Below are 21,643 nucleotides of genomic sequence, written 5' to 3' on the forward strand. Positions count from 1 at the left end.
TGGTCATGATTTTGACAAAATTTGGGCATGGTGTCTGCATGAAAAATGGGCTATTTTGAGTCTAATTTCACCTCCAATTAGCCTCATGCCAATTGGAGTCCCATATTTTCAGTTATGGTTCAAAAAATGGACTGGACTCATTGAGTCCCAACCTGCAGAAAATCAAACACTCCCAATATCAATTTCCTCCAACTCCCTTACTTCAATTTGACATTCATAGCACTTCTATATATCATCAACACATCTCAACAATCCCAATTGCAAGATATAATGCAAAAGTACCAAAGTTAGGTCAATTCCTAACTCACAAATTTCAATCTCATGAAATTTAGATGCAAACCAATTCCAATATATAATACCTTGTTAGTTCACTTCCCTAACCTAATTTAAACCAACAAAAACCATCAATTTCATGTCTCCCCTAGGGCTGCCAAAAAAACAAAGATTCTTCCCTCAAGGTTTACTTTTTAATTTCATGAAATTTATTCCTAGCTAAACATGCCTTTCATGTTTAATGAAGAAGGAAAGATGGATTAGGGCACTAACCTCACTTGAGCTTCCCAAACCTCAACTTTCTTACTTCTTATGGGTATCTATGGCTTCCTTATGGAGTGGAGAGTATTTTTTGTGAAGGGTGATAAAGGTTTTGATGGGTAGATGAAGGAATATTCAAGCTTGAAGCTTGAAAAAAAAAATGGTGGAGAGAATACCAAAGTGGGCGGCACAAAGGAGAAAGAAGAGGAAGAAGAAGGTGAGTTGGTGGCTTTTGTCATCTTGTGTCTTATATATATTCTATAATTATTGTACTTTATTGTTTTTAAATTTCATAAGTCTATTTCCTTTCTTTTCTTTTCTTTTCTTTTCCTCTTCTTTCTCTTCTCATTTTCCAAATTCAAATTCATAAATTTAATTTATGTTAATTATTTTATTTCCAAATTTTAATTTGACATTTAGGTCAAAATTCACCTCTGAGGTGAAATGACCAAAATGCCCTTCATAGTGCATATCGGATTATTTTTATTATTTTTGTACCAATTTATAAATTCTCTAAATTTTAATTTATTTTTCTCTAAATTTTTCTTATATTTTCTTAACATTTATTTCTTCAATTTATGCCTCCTCACTATTGTTTAAGTGTAGTTCTAGATATTCTGACTGTCCGAACAGACATTAATTGTCGAAACAGTAAAATGTACGGAGTACCTATGGTGAGGGCGTTACAGTTTTAAATCCTAATATAGGTAGGAATAAATTAAAAAGTTTTAATCTAAATAGAAAATATATTTAAAGAACTAAACTATATAGAAGTAATATTTTAGATTCCTAAATAAACTAGACAGCATTAATACAACTTATCTAGTAAAATAAAGAATCTTATTAGAATTAGGAATCCTCGTAAAAATAGAAAAATACAAGTCTTTGGGTCTAGCATGGATTTGCGCACCACTTCATTTACCCACACTTTAGAGAAGATTCAACCTCGAACTTGAAAGTGTGGAAGAATAAAAAAACTCCATTGGAAGATCACACCATATCTTCTTCTTGAATGATATCAATAAGATTAACTTCACCAAATTTAATTTGAACAATTTTGCACCTTCCTTGGCATACTTAGGTTCATCTGGACAAATAAAATCAATAGAAATACTAGGAAAATTGTTAGAGAAAAATTTAATCTTCATTGAAATCTCTTTGGCTTGATGTTCTTCTTTCCCCATGATACTCTCTTCAAACTCTTCATCATCTACCATGCAAAAGGCATTGCAAGAGTGTCAAATTCAAATTCAAGATGATCCCTTTGTTCTACAAAATCTTTTAATGATTTATCTTCAATCTTTTGTATGAACATTGACCTCCTCATCAAGCATGTCGATTCATCTTGTTCACAATCTTCCTCTTCATCCTCTCCATCATGTCCATAATAGATTTCACCATCATCATCATCATAATGTTTTTCAATGATGTTGATGGTTTTTCTCTTTGGACATTCATTAGACCTATGTCCTTCCTCATTGCACCCATAACATTTGATAGGAGTAGGTTTTGCATATGGATTATTGGTTTTGGGAGGATTCAAAGTTGTACCTTTATTACTTCCATTGGATTTTTATTGCTCACCTTCTCCATGCTAACAATACTTGAGCTTGGTTTGCCTTGTGCAACTTCCTTCACTTTTTCAAATTCACCATGGTTGTCATCTCCATCATATTGATACTTTTGATAAAGGTCATGGTAAATTCTTTCTTTCATCACCATCTCAGCTTTTAACACAAAGTTCCTTGCCTCTTGCACTCTCATAACCATCTAAATTCAATTTTATCATGAACTGAAGGTTTTAATCTCCTCAAATATCGCACTGCTTGTTGATTATCACTTTCGGACAAGTGATTTCTTGTTTCCAACCTTAAGAATTTAGCAGTATATTCATTAACACTCCTACTTCCCTGCAAACAATTTTAGTAAGCTTCAAATAAATATTGTTCATAATCTAGAGGTAAAAATCTATCCTCTAATAATTGTTGCATCCTCCTCCATGTGGTGACTGGATTGCGCCCTTCTCGCCTACTTGTCTCTTTCAATCGATCCCACCATATGGAAGCTCCTTCCTTTAATCTATAAGCCACCAATTTTACCTTTCGTTCCTCCAGAATTTCAGTATACTCGAAGAAATGGTCCACCTCAGTCAACCAATCAAGAAAACCTTCAATGTTAAGATCTCCATTAAAGGTAGGGATATCTATCTTCGATTTGAACTCATCATCCCTCCTGTAGTATTGTTGGAAATTTCAGCCATCTCCTTGTCCTTGGTGTGCAACATGCTCCAAGTCCATCTCCTCATCATTGCTTATATCATCCTCCATCATAGCTCTTCTTCTAGGGTTCAAGAGAACAGGATCAAGTTCAACTCTACTGTGGTTAGCTCCATCGACTTAAATAGGTACTTGATTCCTACTTTCACCAACATTCACCCTAGTGCGCAATTACTCTTGGATCTCTTGCAATTGCTCTTGGATCTCTTGCAATTGTCGCATAATTTCTTTCGTAGAGTTTCGCTGGTCTTTGATTGCTCTCCAAATAGCTGGTAACCTCTGATCACCATCACGAGGTTGATTGCCGCCACCACCGCCAGTATTGGCCATCGTAATGAGGGTAAAATCCCTACTCTGATACCACATGATGCAGCATGTAGCATGAAAAAGAATCGGCACATGATTAAACCCTTGAAACTAAACGAGATCTAATCCAAGATCTTAATATAAACAAAAGACTTAATCCAAAGTCTAGAATAAAATAAAGCAAAATAGCTTTATGAAGAAGAAAACTCCATTGAATAAATCTTAAAACTTATACATAATAAAAATACAATGGGTTTTTATAGAGTTTTAAATCCTAATATAGGTAGAAATAAATTAAAAAGTTTTAATCTAAACAGAAAATATATTTAAAGAACTAAACTAAATAGAAATAATATTTTAAAGTCCTAAATAAACTAGAAAACATAAATAAAACTTATCTAGTAAAATAAAAAATCCTATTAGAATTAGGAATCCTCATAAAAATAAGAAAAAACAAGTCTTTGGATCTGGCATGGATTTGCTCACCGCGTCAATAAATATGAAAGATGTGAATGAAATAAAAAATGAAAGAAAACAAAACTGAAATATTGAAATCTTTTGGACATGCTGAATTAGTTTCCTATGACTTATTATTTTTTTTTTTATTGGGTAGTTGTTGCCTATGACTATTATTAGAGAAAGAGGACAAGAAATTGGTGTTTTGATGGGAAAATTATTAGAATTGTTTTTAAAATTATAAAATGTTAAGTTTAAATTTTCATTAAATTAATTGTAAAAAATAAATAAATAAACTTATGAGCCTCTTTGTAGATCGGATATGTCAAACCATGGATAAATTTTAACAACTGTCCCTGAACTTATATAGTTATAACACTACAGTCCTTTAACTTTAAAATGTAACATAAAACCCCCTAAACTTTCAAATTTTGCATAGTAAAATTCCTCTGACTTTTAATTACTGATTTTTCAGTTAGAAACTGATGTGAATAGCTCCCACTTGGCACTTAGTCAATATTTCTCTCTCCTCTCTTATGCAAAGCGTAAAATTATTCTCTTTACGTATGAAAAATTATTCTGTCTATAGAGAGAAACATGATTCAATCTACACATGACTTGAGAGAGAAAAGAGAAATACTAACTAAGCTCCATGCTAGAACTGTCCAGATCAGCGTCTAACTGAAAAACTAGTAATTAGATATTAGAGGGATTTTACTGTGCAAAATTTGAAAGTTGATTGGGTTTTATGTTACATTTTTAAGTTGAGGGACTATAATGTTACAACTAAATAAGTTCAGAGATAGTTGTCAAAATTTATCCGTCAAACCACAAACCACATCATATTCTTGTTCAAGAAACAGGAGTTCACGTAAAATGTCTTTCATGATTTTTTTTTTTTAAATTGTATATAAATAATTTATATTGAGTGGTTTTAGTATAAAGATAAAATTTTTATTTATTTATAATTTAAAAATAATGGATTTAAATCGTGAAAATAATTTCTTTGCAAAGTAGAAATAAGATTGTGAACATCAATTCTTCTCAAAACTTACAAATGGAGGACATTTCAAACATTGATTCACCCTTTATATAAATCAGAATCCAATAATAAGTAGGGAACTTGCTTTGGCGTTGATATAATATGGATAAAAATACGATCTGAATCAAATGGCATTTGGGTCCTGAAACCCGAACCAAGGTTAGACATCAGGTGCGGATAGGTCATGAGGTGTTTGGTTAAGACACCAGGTGTTCAGGCAAATAATGAAGTGTTCGGATGAGATAAGAGAGTTGAGGTGATCGGAATAAATATATGATCGAATAAGGAAGGAGTGATCAGATTAGAGAGAGAAACAACATAAAAGCATGTCCAAGGTTATAGCCGAGAATATAAGGCATGTTAGTTGACACCTCCATAAAAAGTGAAATCAGTTAGCATAAAATCCCGATTAATCGGGAAAATGTACTATCCTCTATTCTATAAATAAGAGTTACAATAATATTGAAGGTACACAATTCTTTACTCTTTTCTGATTGGTATTTGGTCTCTTGGCATTTATTGACTTGAGCGTCGGAGTGGCTTAGCTCAGGCCACCGACCTCATTTTTTCTCTTTGGTTTCAAGCAACATTCAATTAGGTTCTAGCCCTAAAATCCCAACCAACATAGGCATTAAATTACAATCTTTTTAGGATCATTCTTTACCCATAATTATGTCTAGAATATTACATTTTGAATATATGGCATTATAGACAAAATATAATATTTTTAAAAAGTTGTTAGCAAACATTTAATAAGTTTATTGATTGGATTTAAAGAAAAGCCTAATAGCCTACGTAGTTTTTCCTTAAATATACATTTATATCATGTAAATAAATAAAGAGTCTCAAACACCAGACCCTTTTATTTCAAATTTAAGAAAGTACAACACAATATAAATGTAAAACAACTTTATTATATCACATCTTAATTCCCACATGAAAATGTGAGATTATTAATTCATAGTTGCACCCAAACTCAATAGTAACTAAAAGCTTCAAAGTCAAGCATAGGTATCAGCCACCTCTTGAAGAATATGAGCGATCTCCTTAGTCTTTGTAAGCTGCAACTTATGATCTCCATAAATCTTGTGTGGTTTATAGTTTGCCATTTCTCAGAGTTGAAATTCAGGTAAAAATATTTTGTCTTGGTTGTTCCACACATAAATTTTCTTGATTGATCCGTAACCTTCTTTAGTAAAAAATGATCACTTAGCTGAAATATTTTGAAATAATGATCTCTTCCTTGTCAACATCTTCGCTGATTCATATTCCTTGAACAAATAATGTAATATATATGTTGGTTATATTAAAAAGAGAGAGAGAGAGACAGAGAGAGAGAGAGAGAGAGACAGAGAGAGAGAGAGAGAGAGAGAGCATCATCAATGGTTTTGAAGGAAAAGTAAGAAACTCATTTTCGTGTTTTACTTCTTTCCTTAGTGTGGATTTCGCCAAATCCAAACAAATACAAGATTCCTCCCAACACAATACAACTTTTTCAAAAAATATTTTAATCACAAGCAATTTTATTCAACTTTTTTTTTTTTACCATGAAAATCTTTAAAAGGGATGGAGATTATTTAAAATTTGAATTATTAACCTTTTTATTATAAGTGAATACTCAACCAACTAAATTAATATATAGCTTAATTATATTAAGGGCATGTTTTATAGGGAAAAAGCTGAAAAAAGAAAAGTTTGTGGAATTATAATGAAAGTAAAATTTTTATGGAAAAGAGAATGATTATTTTTCTTATAAATTTTATTATATAGGAAAAAAAGAAAATTAAATGATTTGTTTATTTTCTATGTTTTGATGAAAAGAAATTAAAATAAAGAGAAAAACTATTACATTTTTACTATTATACTCATATTGAATAAATAAAATTATATTAAAGAATAACTATTGCAAAGGAAAAAAAAAGGACATCGAAGAAAAATATAAAAATTAACAATGTTTTTCAATTTCTTCCTCCTAATTTGGACATAAAAACAAAATTTCTCAAAATACTTGAGGAGTATTTTCCATACAAATTCTCACAATTTTTTTCCTTTCACCTTTCAATAAAATAAGGGAATTGTTTTTTTCTTTTTTCCTACCATTTTTCTCCCCTTAATTCACTACAAAACAGGACCTAAAGATTAATTTTATAAATGTTTGTTACATTATCGCTAAATTTTAAATCGTTGTGTTTAGAATTTGGTCAAACATATCATTAGAATGTGGTCATAATGACCATAATAATTAGCATTTTTCTTATTCACAATTTTAAGAGAATTAGAGTTATAGTTTGTTCAATTCTTCTGTCTTCTATTTATTTTCCTTATTCTTTCTTTATAACTTTGAGGTCAGACAATAAGAGAGGAGAAAGAAATTGGTTAAACCATATAAACGATAACAACTTTTTTTTCAACTGATATTTAAAATCAAAATTTTATAATTTTGAAAATATTACTGTAACACTAATCTAAAAGTTATATATGTATATATATTTCTATTCAAAATTATGTAAGGAAAACTATTGAACTAAATATGGTTAAAGATATAATAACCATTTCTTTTTCTGATTTAGTTTTATTTATATGTAAATTTTATTATTTTAAAAATATTTCAATACCACAAAATCAAAGCTAAGTAAAGAAATTAACTCAGATGATATACCTCAGAAGGGCATATGGCATATAAATTCTCCCTCAGAAGAGTGAAGCCCAGTTTCAATCCAGTTATCTTCTCACCTTTGCTAGTAAACGTAAAATAAGTGGTGTTCCTCCAGTCGAGAAACAACTTCATGAGCTGTGTAATGAGACGAGAGAGAATTAAACAAAGTAATTAAAAAAATTAAGGAATGAATACAAATAAAAATATAAAATTACTTTTGGAGTGTCCTTTGAGAGATAAACTCTTGGATTAAGTGGGTTTTTTTTCTCTTTTTTTGGACAAATACATACCTTATCCACGACATAAGGTTTTGGTTTCTTAGCCCCTTAGGATTCATATTGTAATCATCTTCTTTTCTTAATAAATTTCTTCTGCTAAGCTCTTGTAGAGTTAAAAAAAAAAAAAAAAATCTCATTATATGCACTTGGCTATAACAGACTTTTCCTTCCCATTCCTACATGATAGTGATGTGGCCCAACCGCAAGTGCACGGGTCGTACAAGTAATACAGAAAATATATTGTTCCCACGAGGAGTTGTGTTAATGATTGAATTTTTGATATAAAAGTTCTAACTAATTTGGACTATTTTTGAAATTAAAGTAATAAATTGATGGGTATTGGAGTATGAAATCTATATGTGCAAAATTAATAATCTATCCAACAATGTATTAATTAAACTAAAATTGCATCAAATTGAAATAAGCAAGTTGAAGTATGGCAAAATTTAAAATGGCAAGCAATTAAATTCAATTAAAAATTGACAATGATAAAAAGGCGATTCCGGAGTTCGGGATTTCATATTCGAGCTATTTTGGGATTTTAAATTGGTTATCCAATCTCGTGGAACTTATGGGTTTTAAGGAGATTAATTCTTAAATCCTTTGAATACCCTTTCGAGTGAGACAAAGAGTGCCTTAATCAATGTAATCCTACTTTCGTGGAGTTAGAGTTAATTAAGACCCATTAAGTTCTTTAATTAATCTATGAATCCTCTTAATCCTTAGTCTATTTCTAGATCTAAGTTAATTAAGTCCAATTCCTTGATTATCTATCACAAGGCCTTCTCCTTTCGGTGCCTCAACCATGGATTAAGAACATCACTTAATGGGATCCTACACTAAGCATGTCATTAAGCACACAAGAAATGAATAAAACTCATTAAGACCACAAAATATGGATTACCCAATCAAAATCCACAAAATATCTCAAATATTACAACCCTTACTCCAGAATCGAAGTAAAACTACTCACTATCCATAATCCTTACAAGATATTATGAGTTTATATGAAAATAAGCTTTAATCTAAGCTAAGAAATAAGAAACTAAATACTAGAAATGTAGGAAAAATGTAAGGAAAGAAAGAAATCTGCAAATCTTGGTTGAAAATGGTGTGGAAGGTGAATGTGACCCTTCAGCTGCTGCCTCTCCTCTTCCTTTCCTTTTCTGCTCCTTGTCTCCCCTTCTAAAATGGGAAATGGGACTATTTATAGCATTTTCTGACATGGAGCCCTAAAATGGTGTGTTTGAGGAGGGATTTTCTGAGGGAATCTTCTGCCAGCTCATTAATGAACTCTTTATGGGACTGCATAAGTGGACTGCATAAGTCATGCAGTCCCTTATGCGATTTTCTGATTTCGGTTCACTTATGCGAAACTGCATGACTTGGTGCATAGGTTATGCACAATTCCGTGAAAGTGCATAAGGGAGGCGTGAATGTGCATAAGCTATGCAGTCTCCTTATGCACATTTCGGCAGGTATTGGAACAGTGATTTTTCTCCTTATGCAGATCTGCATAGCTTATGCGGCAAGTTATGCACAATTTGGTCAATGCATATTTCAGCTTGAAAACTTGTTTTTGACATCTTTGGCTGTAGAAGTCACTCCTCAATGGCAAAAATTTTTTTCAGTCCTTCACAAACACCATTTTTCCTACAAAACAAAGTAAAAATTACAAATTAATCCAAAATTGATAATTATGAAAAACTAACTAAATAACTAATGAAATTAGCTAAAAATAACTAATAATAAAATAAAATGGCTATGAAATTAGACCTAAATGACTATGCAAAATGTATGCATCAAATACCCCCAAACTCAAGCTTTTGCTTGTCCTCAAGCAAACTTTAAAATGTGATGCAAAGTTTTTAGGGGTGCCTTATCCAAAGAGCTATGAAAATCACCTATTAAAGTAACTTAACACCCCTTTAGCCATACCAACAATCCATATACCCATCCTTTAAAATGCAAAGAATCTAGTGCTTATCCAAGCTTTCACCGCTTAGCCATCAAGTCAATTATCATTCAAAATTCCCAAACCAACCAATCAAAAGAGAGAGTCATGCTCAAAAGGAATTCTAGGACAATCAATAGTCAAAGTGTCTCTATATAGAATGATGGAATTAAATGAATGAATGAATAGTTTTCCAATCCCATAGGCAAATTCCCCACTCCTATCTCCACTAATGTAGCAAGTACTATCAAGAGATCAAAGGTCTTTTTAGGGATGTAATGGGGCCATGGGGTTCAAAATGAGGCTAAGAAGAAAGATGGGTAAAAAGGATTCAAAGCATGAGAATATTTTCAATTTTTGAAACATAAGGTACACTTCTTATTTTATTATATTTTTTTCTTTTTTTTTTATATATGGGGGAGAGAAATACACAATGAGGATTGTCAAGTGCTAGCATAGTTTACAAAACACATAAAAATGGAGGGACATTTTGATACTTTAACTTGTATCTTGCATTTTCTTTTTGATGATTGCCCCTAAAATTGCCACCCCCAAACTCATTTCTTTTAATACTTTGGGTGGATTTCTTTCATTTTGAATGACATTAGTGAAAAACACATATACTAGCACTTTTACAAGATGACAAGCATTTCTTTCTCCCTTTTATTGTATTTTTTTTATTTTATTTTTTTATAAAGTGTTCCTAATATTCAATTATCCTCATGAAAAGGGTTGGAGTGTTTGGTGCATTGGCTAGGAAGCAATAAGGGATTCAAGAAAAATTAGGGATAAAAAGGCTCAAAGGGGTTTGCAAGGGTAAATTTTAATTAGGAAAAGGGCCAAAAGTTTAAAATGAGAAGGTTTAAATCAAAGAATGCCTAATCATCTCTCTCTTCAAGTACAAGCTGGTATTTTGCCTTGAAAGGTTTAGAAAATTTGTTCTAGGATTGGTGAGACATCATTTGACTACCTTATATCCAATAACTCCCTCTAAACATTCCAATCTCTAAAGGACTAGTTGGGTGGCTTTTTGGCTAAGAAGATATAGGCAAAGGATAGACACTTCAAAACCTTGCACCTCTTAGGAAACTTTCAATCCACAAACCCAACTAAAGGCAAATCAAATCACTCTCATAGGCAACTTTTCAATACTCAAGGGATTTGGCAAAAGATTTTAATGCATGATGCATGATTCCTAAAAATGAGCAATGCATTAACTAAATGGAGTGAATGTGAATCTATTTGTCTATTTGTGAGCAATGTGTACAATTCTAAGTGGTGTATAATGTGTGTGTAAATGTGTTATGTATATGTATGTGTGGATGTATATGTAAAATATTTACAATATATGTAAATGAAATGGGATGAGATGTTCTTATACTCAAAATGTGAAAAAAAAAATGAAACAAAAATCAAAATGTGCACCCCCAAACTCAAAATTGGACATTATCCTCAATGTCTCAAGCAATGCATTATCAAAACTCAAAGCAAATAGTATTTACCAGGAATTGTGAAAATTAAGAGCAAAAAGAAAGAGTTACCTGGTATGGAGCAAAGGAGAATTCAAGATATAAAGGGGATGCATAAGAAGCTGCACAGGCTATGCAGAAGAAAGTACTGTCCAGAACAGGTGCATAAGTAGGGTGCATAAGCCGTGCGGTTCTGCATGAGTGGCAATAAGGACTGCACAGGCTATGCAGAACAATTGCATAAGGGAATTCACAGCCTGTGCAGTATATTCAAAAGCTGCTGCATGATGATTAGCAAGGAAAAATGTGCAACCACCAGTAGAAGCATGCAAAAATATACAATATATGGACAATTATGCACAAAAGGGCAGTAAAGGCAGTGAAAATCAATGAAAAACTAATGTAATGGCCATCCAATAGAACTTTAAGAAAAACAGAATTCAAAACAAACTAATTCAAAACAAATTAACAGAATTCAAAACAAACTATAATTGTTTGAACATATGTACAAAGAAAAAGTCCTACAAGTTTGAACAAAAGTAAAACAGAAACTAATCTAGTTCTATTGTTTTGCCCTTGTTCAAAGATGTTGCTAAGGGGCTGGTAGCTGCTGGTTGCTGTCGAAATGATGGTGCTGGAGGAGGTGATGGAGGTGGAGGTGGCATTCCCAGGAAAATCATGAGTTTCTTCATCATCTCCTTCAATTCTTTCTGCTTGTCCCTGGTTTCCATGACAAGGTCAAATAGGTGATCATGACGATCCTTGAGGGTATCAAGACCAGTGTCAAGCTTCCTATCCACGAAGTATATATCATCACTAAGCCTTTCAAGATAGGTGAATAAGGCTGTAGTGTTGAATGTAGGAGGGGCTGTGGATGAGGAGGGTTCAGCTGTAGGAGGTGTGGGGTGGCGGCTTTTGGGGTGTCTTGTGCGATTGAGGGGTGGGGTAGGTTCGAGAGAGTCTTTGTGGGGTGATGGGGCAGGTTGGGCTTCTGGTTGTGCAGTGGGTTCAGTTTCTGCTGCTGGTTGTGCAATATCAGAATGTGGCAAACTGAACCCTGTTTTGGATAGGTGTGCAGCATCAAAATATAAGGTGTCCACAAGTGCTGGTATTGGGTGCTCTTCAGGATTAAAACCAAAATGCTTGGCTATAACAGTTATGAGCCCACCCAAAACAATGTCACCTATGGATTTGGTGGCAATATGCAACACATGCTCACAAAAGAAATAACAAGGAGAAACCTTAACCTTGTGAAAAGCACACCATAACATGAATAATTCAGATTTCCCCACAGCACCAGAACTAGTCCCTCTGCCCAAAATAGTGCTAGCAATCAGTCTATGAATAAACCTAAGTGCAGGGTCAAGTATTTGAGAGGTTTTTGATCTGCCAGCAGAAAAAGTCTGAGGTTGGTTTGTGATAATTCTCCAAAACTGAGCAGCATTCCAAATACCCTTGTTTGCTACCTCTACCCCTGTATATGGCACTCTAAATAGCCCATCAATTGTAAAACCAAGAATGCTATGAAATTGATCCAATGATAACTCTCTATTTTGCCCCAAACATCTAAATTTCATAGTTGGCTTAAAGTCTACATCATGCAATTTCAGGGTAGCAGAGAATGAGGAAATAAATTCCAAAACTAAAGCTGGATAAACAATTTTTTGCTTATGCACGAATTCCATCCAACCCATACCATCAAGATAGGCAACCACATTATCAAATAAACTAAGTGACTGTAGAGAATCTACAGAAATATACCTAGTGGGTTGCACCTTCCTTTCCTTAAGTCGTTTAAAGGCTGCCTTTTGAACTACATCAGGAAGAGGCCAAGGTAGTTTTGATACCAATGAGACTGCTGACATTTGCTTTTTGCTGGAAGAGGGTGATTTGGCTTGTGTGGAGGTTGAAGTTTTGGGGTTTTTGGGTGGTGGTTCTGAAAATGGGGTGGGTGGTTCTTTGCGTTTTGAGAGAGGAGGTACAGAAGCAATGGGTCGCGTAGATTTCGACCTAATTTTTCGCTTGTAGGTGGTTGTGGGAGGTGGTGGAGGTGTCTCTTGTGGAGGGGAATCGGGGTTGGGAGGCCGCATTGACAATGGCGAAACCTGGAGAGGAGAGGTAGGAGGGGAATGGGGAGGCGACTCCATTGGTTCCCGATAGTGAGGATGGAGGAGATGAGGGCGAAAATGAAACTGCAGGGAGAAGTTAGGGTTTATCTGTCGAAAATACGAGTGGAGAAGAAGGGGTATGCCGGAATTGAGGTCGTGGGGGAAAAGGGTGAGCAGGGATATCGGGAGGTGGAGGTGGGAAAAAAAAAATTTGCCGAAAAGAAGTTTTAAACTGGACTTATATAAATCTGCATAAGGGGAAAGTGAATGTGCATAGCTTATGCATCCTGCTTATGCACCTCTCGGCAAGTTTTGGAGTTCAGAAAATGTGGTCATGCAGTTGTGCATAAGCTATGCACTCTGCTTATGCACTTTTCGGTGGGTTTTGAAATTTTGGGTTGGTGGTCATGCAGAAGTGCATAAGTCATGCACCCTCCTTATGCAGGTCTCGGCAGGTTTTGGTGTTTAGAAAATGTGGTCATGCAGTTGTGCATAAGCTATGCACTCTGCTTATGCACCTCTCGGCAGATTTTTAAATTCAAAGTTGATGGTTATGCAGAAGTGCATAGGCTATGCACCTCTCGGCAAGTTTTGGTTTTTGGGGTTTTCGATCATGCAGTAGTGCATAAGCTATGCACTCTGCTTACGCACTCCTCGGTGGGTTTTGGTTTTTGGGGTTTTCGGTCATGCAGTAGTGCATAAGTCATGCACTCTCCTTATGCAGACTTCGGCAGAGAGAGAAAATACAGGATTTGAAGTCATGCAGAAGTGCATAAGTTATGCACCCTGCTTATGCACCTCTCGGCAGGTTTTGATTTTTGGAGAGTTCGGTCATGCGGAAGTGCATAAGTCATGCACTCTCCTTATGCAGACTTCGGCAGAGAGAGAAAATACAGAATTTGAAGTCATGCAAATGTGCATAAGTCACACTTATGCAAGTTTCGGTAGGTATGAAATTTGACAAAAATGTGGCTATGCAGAGTTGCATGAGCTATCCACTACTGATGTTGTGTATCTGCAAGTGCACGGGTCACAGTAGTATAGTTTTTTAAAAAAAATGATATCGATCCCACAGGGAATTGTGCTTAAATTGGAAATAAAAGTATAAGCTAATTAGAATGACAAAATTTAAAGATGTAAAATGAAATTTGGAATTAAAATTGGTATTTGAGGAATTAAAGCTAAATCAAACAATTAACTAAAATTAATTAAACTAGATTACCAAAAATTAATTTGAAATTTCTATTTATGAAATTAAGAGGAATTAAATCTAAATTTAATGAAAATTAAAGTGATTCTAGAGATTGGATTTTCAATATTGTTTGCATGTGGTTTTATCCCTAATTTAGCCAAACACATGAGAATTGCAATTTTGAGGGAAATCAATTCTTAAATTTTTGAAACCTTTTTCAAGCATTTCAAAGTTGATTTTCATTAAATCAAACCCTGTTTTCACGGTATTTCAAACCTAACAAAAACCCATTTAAAGCTCTAATTGATTTTTGGAAAGTTCCCCTTAATCCTCTTAGCTTATCTCTAACACCAAGAAAATAAAGTTTATTGCAAGATTATCTATCCCTAATATTCACTTTTCAGTCCATCTATTAAGGATTAAAGCTTAACTTAATGAGGGCCCATTCATCAAGCAAGGCAATAAGCACACAAGCAATAAATCAAAATGTAACAAACCTCATTTAAATGGCTAAATCAGTTCAAAACCACAATACAAATCAATATTTACAAACCCATCTCTAGAATCTCCAACAACTACTCACAAATCATAGTTTCAAGACAAACCCAAATGTATAAATGAAGAAATAATGAGAATGTAAGCTAAGGAGTAGAAAAACCAAGAAAAATGCAGATGAAGCTGCTGCAGAAAAGTGCAGAACGAGCTCCTGCTGCTGCTGGAAAAATGAATCCCGTGCTCCCTCCTTCTCTCTTTCTAATCTTGCCAAAAATGCCTCCCTTGCTCCCTATTGAAAGAAAATGATAAAGGAGACTTTATATGGGCTAAGGGTCTGCCCTAGAATGGGTAAAAAGGGGGAAGGTTCCAGAGAAAGTGAGGTAAAAAGTCAGAGTAACGAAAATGCCACGTCAGCCATTTCCAGTAAAAATGACATAAGCTGAGTCGGTTGTGTCGTGGGTTGTGTCGCGGGTTGTATAGCTCTCGGCCTGAATATCTGACGATCGACACAACCTGCGACATAAGCTAACTCGGTTGTGCTGTAGGTTGTGTTGCTCTCGGCCATTTTTTTACTCAACTTCAAAAATTTTGCAATTCGACTTTAATCTCCTCCAAATGGCTACTCTGATCAAAATACACTAAATTTCTCCAAATTTAACCTACAAAACAAGTAAATTCCAAAAATTAAACTAAGAAGTGTGAAATTTATAAAATTGACTAAATATATACTAATATCTATAATAATAGCTATGAACAAGGGTAAATTATGTGCAAAAATTACTCCTAAATGATGATATTAAATGCATGCATCAAATTCCCCCATACTCAAACTCTTGCTTGTCCTCAAGCAAAATTTCGTTGAAACTCATTTGGAAGGGAATAGAATCAGTCTTTGAAAACACAAAATTCACTAATCCAAACTACCAACTCTCCTCTAGCCTCCAACATTCCAAGTTCCCACCAGCGAAAGCACAAATAATGAAGCAATCACTCTCAACAATTACAAAATAGCTAAGAATTAACCAATCAACCCAAGCAACAAATACCAACCAACTACAAGAGTCAATTGTGCCAAAACAAACCTAAATGAAATAGATAGCCAATGTGTCTCAAATAGATGGTGAGTATTGTATGGAAGATTATATTGCCAAACCCATATGCAAGCATAAAAGATCTAACTCCACTAATGTAACAAGCATTTTTCAAAGAATCATTAGGTCTTTTTAAGGGTTGTAATGGGGTCAAATAGGGTAAAATTATGGTTAACAAAGAAATGGAATAAGGAAAACAAAATATGAGAATAATATTAATCATGAAACTCAAAGTGCATCCATTTTTTTTTATAATAGAATTTTTTTTATCAAGAGGAAAGAAATTCACAATGAATCTCAAGTGCTATCACAATGATTATATAAAGGGACTACTTTTTATACTTTTTTTTTTTTTTTAATTTTGAATGTGTCTCTATTTCATGTCACACCCAAAATTACCTTTGGGATATTTTGGTGACCTCTTTTTATCAACTTTTCACAATTACTCTAGCACTTTTCAAGATGTTTCAATCCTCCATGTTTTTTTTTTTTAATTTATTTATTATTTTTTTTTATTTTTTTATGCACTTAATTGCTAAAATATTATTCTCATAAATAGGTGGTAGTGTTTAGGTTTTATGGCTAGGTAAATGATTTTGGTTCCAAAGAAATTAGGGAATTAAGGTTCAAGGGGGTTTACAAGGGTTGAAATGAAATTAAGGTAGGTTAAGGCTAAATGTGAGGTTTAAAATATGAAGAAATGCCTAAATCACATTCTTATCAAATGCAAGTTAAAAATTTCGCTTTGAAAGATCTAAGATGCTTGTTCTAGGAATGGTGAGACGACAATGACCATTTTCTTCCTTAAAGGCTTATTCAGACACTCAAAAACTCAAAATAACTAATCAGAATCTGCATACCTAGATAAATATATTAATTTTTAGCTATTAAGTAAGAGAAAGAATAATGCTTAAGACTTTGTACCCAGCTGGAACTTTCATTCCACTAACCATCTAAAGGCAAGTTGGATTGCTTGAATAAGTGGCTTATGGAATTCAAAGACTGGTTTAAAAATCCAAAAATTTTAAATGAACAAATGAAATGCATGAGTGTATAAATGTATAGTGAATCTATATGCAACTAAGTACTAAGTATATATGAAGCTATATGCAGTGTATATATGTGAATATGTACAAGTATGAAGTAATGAATAAGTATGTCACTATATGCAAATGAAAAGGAAAAATAATTTTTGCAAAAAATTTACCCTCTCCCCCATACTCAGAATGAACATTGTCCTCAATGTTAAAAGAGTGCAAAAAATGGGATAATTGGGCTATATGTGCATAAAGAATTATTACCCTATTGCATAAGCGATAGCACAACTTGTGTTGACAGTGACACAAGCTGAGATGATAATTGTTACCTCATTGAAGTGCAGCCAATTTAATTATGTAAAATTTGGACAGCTGCTGCACTCATTGCAAAAGAAACAGTGGAGTGGGATCCATTAAATCAATTAAACTCAAAAAGTTGAAATAGGGAAGTTAAGCTCAAAAATATGACCATGAGATACCCACTCATCAAGTGAAATTCCGAAGTAGCATATAAAAGCAAGTGAGCAAAGTATTAAAGATTCAAAAGAAAAATATACTTATGAGCAACTAAAAAAAAAGAAAAAAAATACTGAATAAGCAAATGTTTCAAATAAAAGAAAAACAACACAAGCAAAATATTAACTAAACAAGTTACTAAAAACACTAATTAATTAATCAACTAAAATAAAGACATGAAATGTTTTTTTTTTTTTTTTTTTCAAAATAGGTTAGTGGGCTTTTGGGCTTGGGGTGGCTGCTGGTCCATTCTGGTGAAGTGAATTCTTATCCTGCAAAACAAACAGGCGACACAAGTTAGAACATAAGGATAGGGGGTTGTGTCGCAAGTTGTGCAACAATCTGCCCAAAAATGTGCCCAGCGAACATAAGCGGTGACACAAGCAAACCCGGTTATGTCGCAGGTTGTGCAACAATCTGCCCAAAAATGTGCCCAGCGGACATAAGCGGTGACACAAGCAAACCCGGTTATGTCGCAGGTTGTGCAGTCTGCTGCCCAAATTTGACCAAATTTCATAGCACCTAAAAAATTGAAACAAATTAGATTTCAAATGATTAAACCTTCATAACATGAATTCTAATTGTTCAACTTGTTATGTTCATCAAATACTTACACAAAATAATTTTTTCAAAGCACCAATTCACATACTCACATTCAAAAAATTTTCCTTGTAAACCAAGATGTCAAAATTTGGAAAAATTTTCTCTTAAAATAAACAAAAAGGGCAATGAATCCAGCAATATGCACCAGCAAATACTCAACAAAAGAAAGATGAAAATTATAAGTGAACAAATTTGAAACTAAAATTTAAAGCTAAAAATTTAAAGCTAGACTAAAACAAGAAAATTTTTTTTATGCTCATTTGCTTGCAATGCATTGTATCCCATATGCACAAGGAAATTAGAACAATGTTAAACTCTGAATAAGGAGTATGGAAAAACTCAAAACAAATATGTATATGAAAGAAATAAAGAATCAATGAAAAATTATGAGTTATGCACAAAAATGCTAAGTTTAGGTCTTTAGCTTGACCATACTCACTCAAGATGTTATGGAGAATGAGAGAGATAGCAAGTTGCTATCTTCTCAATTGGCTCACCAACTGAATAGTGCCTCAACCTTTGCCCATTTACCTTGAAATTACCCGATTTTTCACCAAAGATTTCCACAGCACCATGAGGGAAAACTTTTATAATTTTGAATGGACCAGACCACCTTGATTTTAGTTTTCCTGGAAAAAATTTCAACCTTGAATTGAATAAGAGAACTAAATCTCCTTCTTTAAAGTCCTTTTTCTTGATATGCTTATCATGCCATTTTTTTGTTCTTTCTTTATAGATCCTAGCATTTTCATAAGCATCAAGTTTCCATTCTTCTAATTCATCAAGTTGCAAAAGTCTTTTGTGTCCAGCAGCTTATAATTTCAAGATTTCCTTTTTCACAACATCCTTTATTGTAGGATTTAATCTTCTTTGATGTTCAATGGAAGGTTTACTATTTGGCTCAAGGAAAATCCTATGCATACAAACTGTTGGACTAATTCCCTTCATATCATCAATTGCATAACCCAAAACTCTTCTATATTCTCTCAAAACTCTCAACAATTTTTCAATATCAATATCAGTCAAAGATGCATTAATTACAACAGGATATGTTCCATTTGGTCCAAGAAAAGCATACCTGAGGTTGGAAGGAAGAGGTTTAAGATTTACCTTTGGGGCATCCTCTACCTTTAATGATGGTGGTTTGATCTCCAGATTTTGTATTCCTTCAAGTTGAAAAATTGTGGCTTCAGGATGTGGTGGAGAACTCTCCAAGTGTTGTGCAAAAGCAGCTATGTTGTGATTGTCATCATCAATGCTCTCACCATGGACTAAGCAATTTTCAAGTGGGTCTTGTGGATAGCTTTTTCTAAAATGCTCTTGAACAATCTCATCAATAATGTCTACCCGCAAACAAGACTCAACTTCTTCATGTTTCCTTTTCATGGCTGGATTGATGTTGAATATCATTTGATCATCTCCCACTCGAAGTGTCAATTTCTCACCCTTTACATCAATTAATGCACCAGCTGTTGCCAAAAAGGGTCTTCCCAATAAGATAGGAACTTTTGTGTCTTCTTCCATATCTAAAATGACAAAGTCCACCGGAATGTAGAATTTCCCAACCTTGATAGGCACATTTTCAAGAATGCCTTCTGGATACTTAATTGAACGGTCAGCCAATGAAAGATACATGTTTGTGGGCTTCAACTCTCCCATATTCAACTTCTCATATATTGAAAGAGGCATTAGGCTGACACTAGCTCCAAGGTCACATAAGGCATTTGCCACACAATTATCACCAATATGACAAGGAATGGAAAACACACCCGGATCTTTGAGTTTGGGAGGTAACTTCTTCTGAATTATAGCACTGCATTGCTCTCCCAAGTTGATGGTGTCATAATCTTCTAGCCTTCTCTTGTTGGAAAGAATCTCCTTCAAAAACTTGGCATAACTTGGCATTTGGGATAGTGCCTCAGTGAATGGCACATTGATATACAACTTCTTTAGCACTTCAAGGAACTTGCCAAATTGTTTGTCTAGCTTATGCTTAATGAATTTTGAGGGTAGGGAAGGGTGGGCTTGTAAGGTTCAGGTGGGATGTATGGTTTCTCTCCCTCATCTTGCTCACTTTTGCTTTCTTCTTCTTTTTCATTTTTCTTGCTCTCAACTGAATTTTCTTCTTTTGTGCTCTCTTTTTCTTCTCTCTTATTTTCACTCTCTTGACCAACTTTCTTACCACTTCTCAAGGTCACAACCTTACATTGTTCATGAGGGTTTTGTGGTTGGCTAGGTAGTTTGCCATAGGAATTGCTTCCCGATGAGCTTGCTTGTTGCGCCAATTGAGTTTCCAACATGCGGTTGTGGACTTGTAATTGATCCATGGTTTGTCTCATGTGTTGCATTTCTTCCTCCAATTTGTTATTCATCTTGCTTTGTTCAGCAAAAAATTTCTCCATCATACTTTCCAAGGTTGGCTTCGGTTCATGAGGTGGAAGGGATTGTTGTGCTCTTGCTTGATATCCCGGTTGTGGCTGCCTTGTGGGCTGAAATTGAGGCTGAAATTGAGGCTGAAATTGAGGTCTATTCTGCTGTATATACTGCTGGTTATGAGCATAATTTAAGCTTTGACTTTGTTGAGCAAAAGTTGCTTGTGGTCTCCATGTTGAGTTGTTCACATTAGAGTAAGCATTTCCCATAGGTTTTTGTTGATAACCTCCTGCATAAGCAGCTTGTTCTTGCAAATAATCATCACCATAAGAAGAGTAATCAACTCCACAACTTTGAGTTCCATCTGTGTAGGCAACTTGTTGCATAGTTGTAGGAGTTGAGGTTGTTGCCTTTGTGCAAAAATCACTAAGAAGCTGAGTCAACTGGTCAAATCTTGCATTCATGTAGTTAACTGAGTCAAGTTCATAAATTCCAGCCTTCTTTGGCTCAAGTGCTCTAGGATTTCCCCACAAATGGGTGTTATGAGCAATCTTCTCTAATAGATCATAGCATTCTTCACTTGTCATTCTCATGAAATCTCCTCCTGCTTGTGAATCAATTGTGTTTCTTATAGCTGGAGTAACTCTGGTGTAGAAATTCTGAACAATCATCCATTTGGGTATTTCATGATGAGGACATTGCCATTCAAGCTCCTTAAATCTCATCCAAGATTCATACAAAATTTCATCATCTCTTGGCTTAAAAGCTACCATCAAATTCCTCAAATGAGTAGTCTTCCCAGGTGGGAAAAATTGAGATAGAAAAGCTTGAGATAGCTGCTCCCAAGTAGCTATAATAGCTTGTGGAAGCGAGTCATACCACTCCAATGCTGAATCTCGAAGAGAGAATGGAAATAAGGTGAGCCGAATCACTTCATCTGAAACTCCAGGTTGTCTTTGTGTGCCACATATCATCAAGAATTTCTTCAAATGAGAATGAGGATTTTCAAGTGGACTACCTCCAAATTGTGAATTCTGAACCATTTGAATAAGACCAGTCTTTAACTCAAATTGATTAGCTCCAATAATAGGTCTGTTATCTCTCACATCTGCACATCTAGGAAAAGCATAATCTAACATGGATCTTCTCTGATGATCATTTTGATTAACAACTTCATTTTACCTATTTTGCTCATTTCCTCCATTGTTTCCACCAATAGCTCTATTTTGATTCTCCATATTTTCAATTGTCTCCTCT

General features: G+C 34.2%; 1 non-coding gene across 1 annotated transcript; it reads left to right on the plus strand.

Moving 5' to 3' along the window:
* The first annotated feature begins 21,067 nt into the window (after positions 1–21,067).
* Positions 21,068–21,174, plus strand: LOC131170114 (small nucleolar RNA R71). Its single transcript, XR_009141055.1, has one exon. It is a non-coding gene; the product is annotated as a small nucleolar RNA R71 (small nucleolar RNA).
* Positions 21,175–21,643: the final 469 nt, after the last annotated feature.

Source organism: Hevea brasiliensis, chromosome 10 (assembly GCF_030052815.1).
Source record: "Hevea brasiliensis isolate MT/VB/25A 57/8 chromosome 10, ASM3005281v1, whole genome shotgun sequence".
Lineage (NCBI taxonomy): Eukaryota > Viridiplantae > Streptophyta > Magnoliopsida > Malpighiales > Euphorbiaceae > Hevea > Hevea brasiliensis.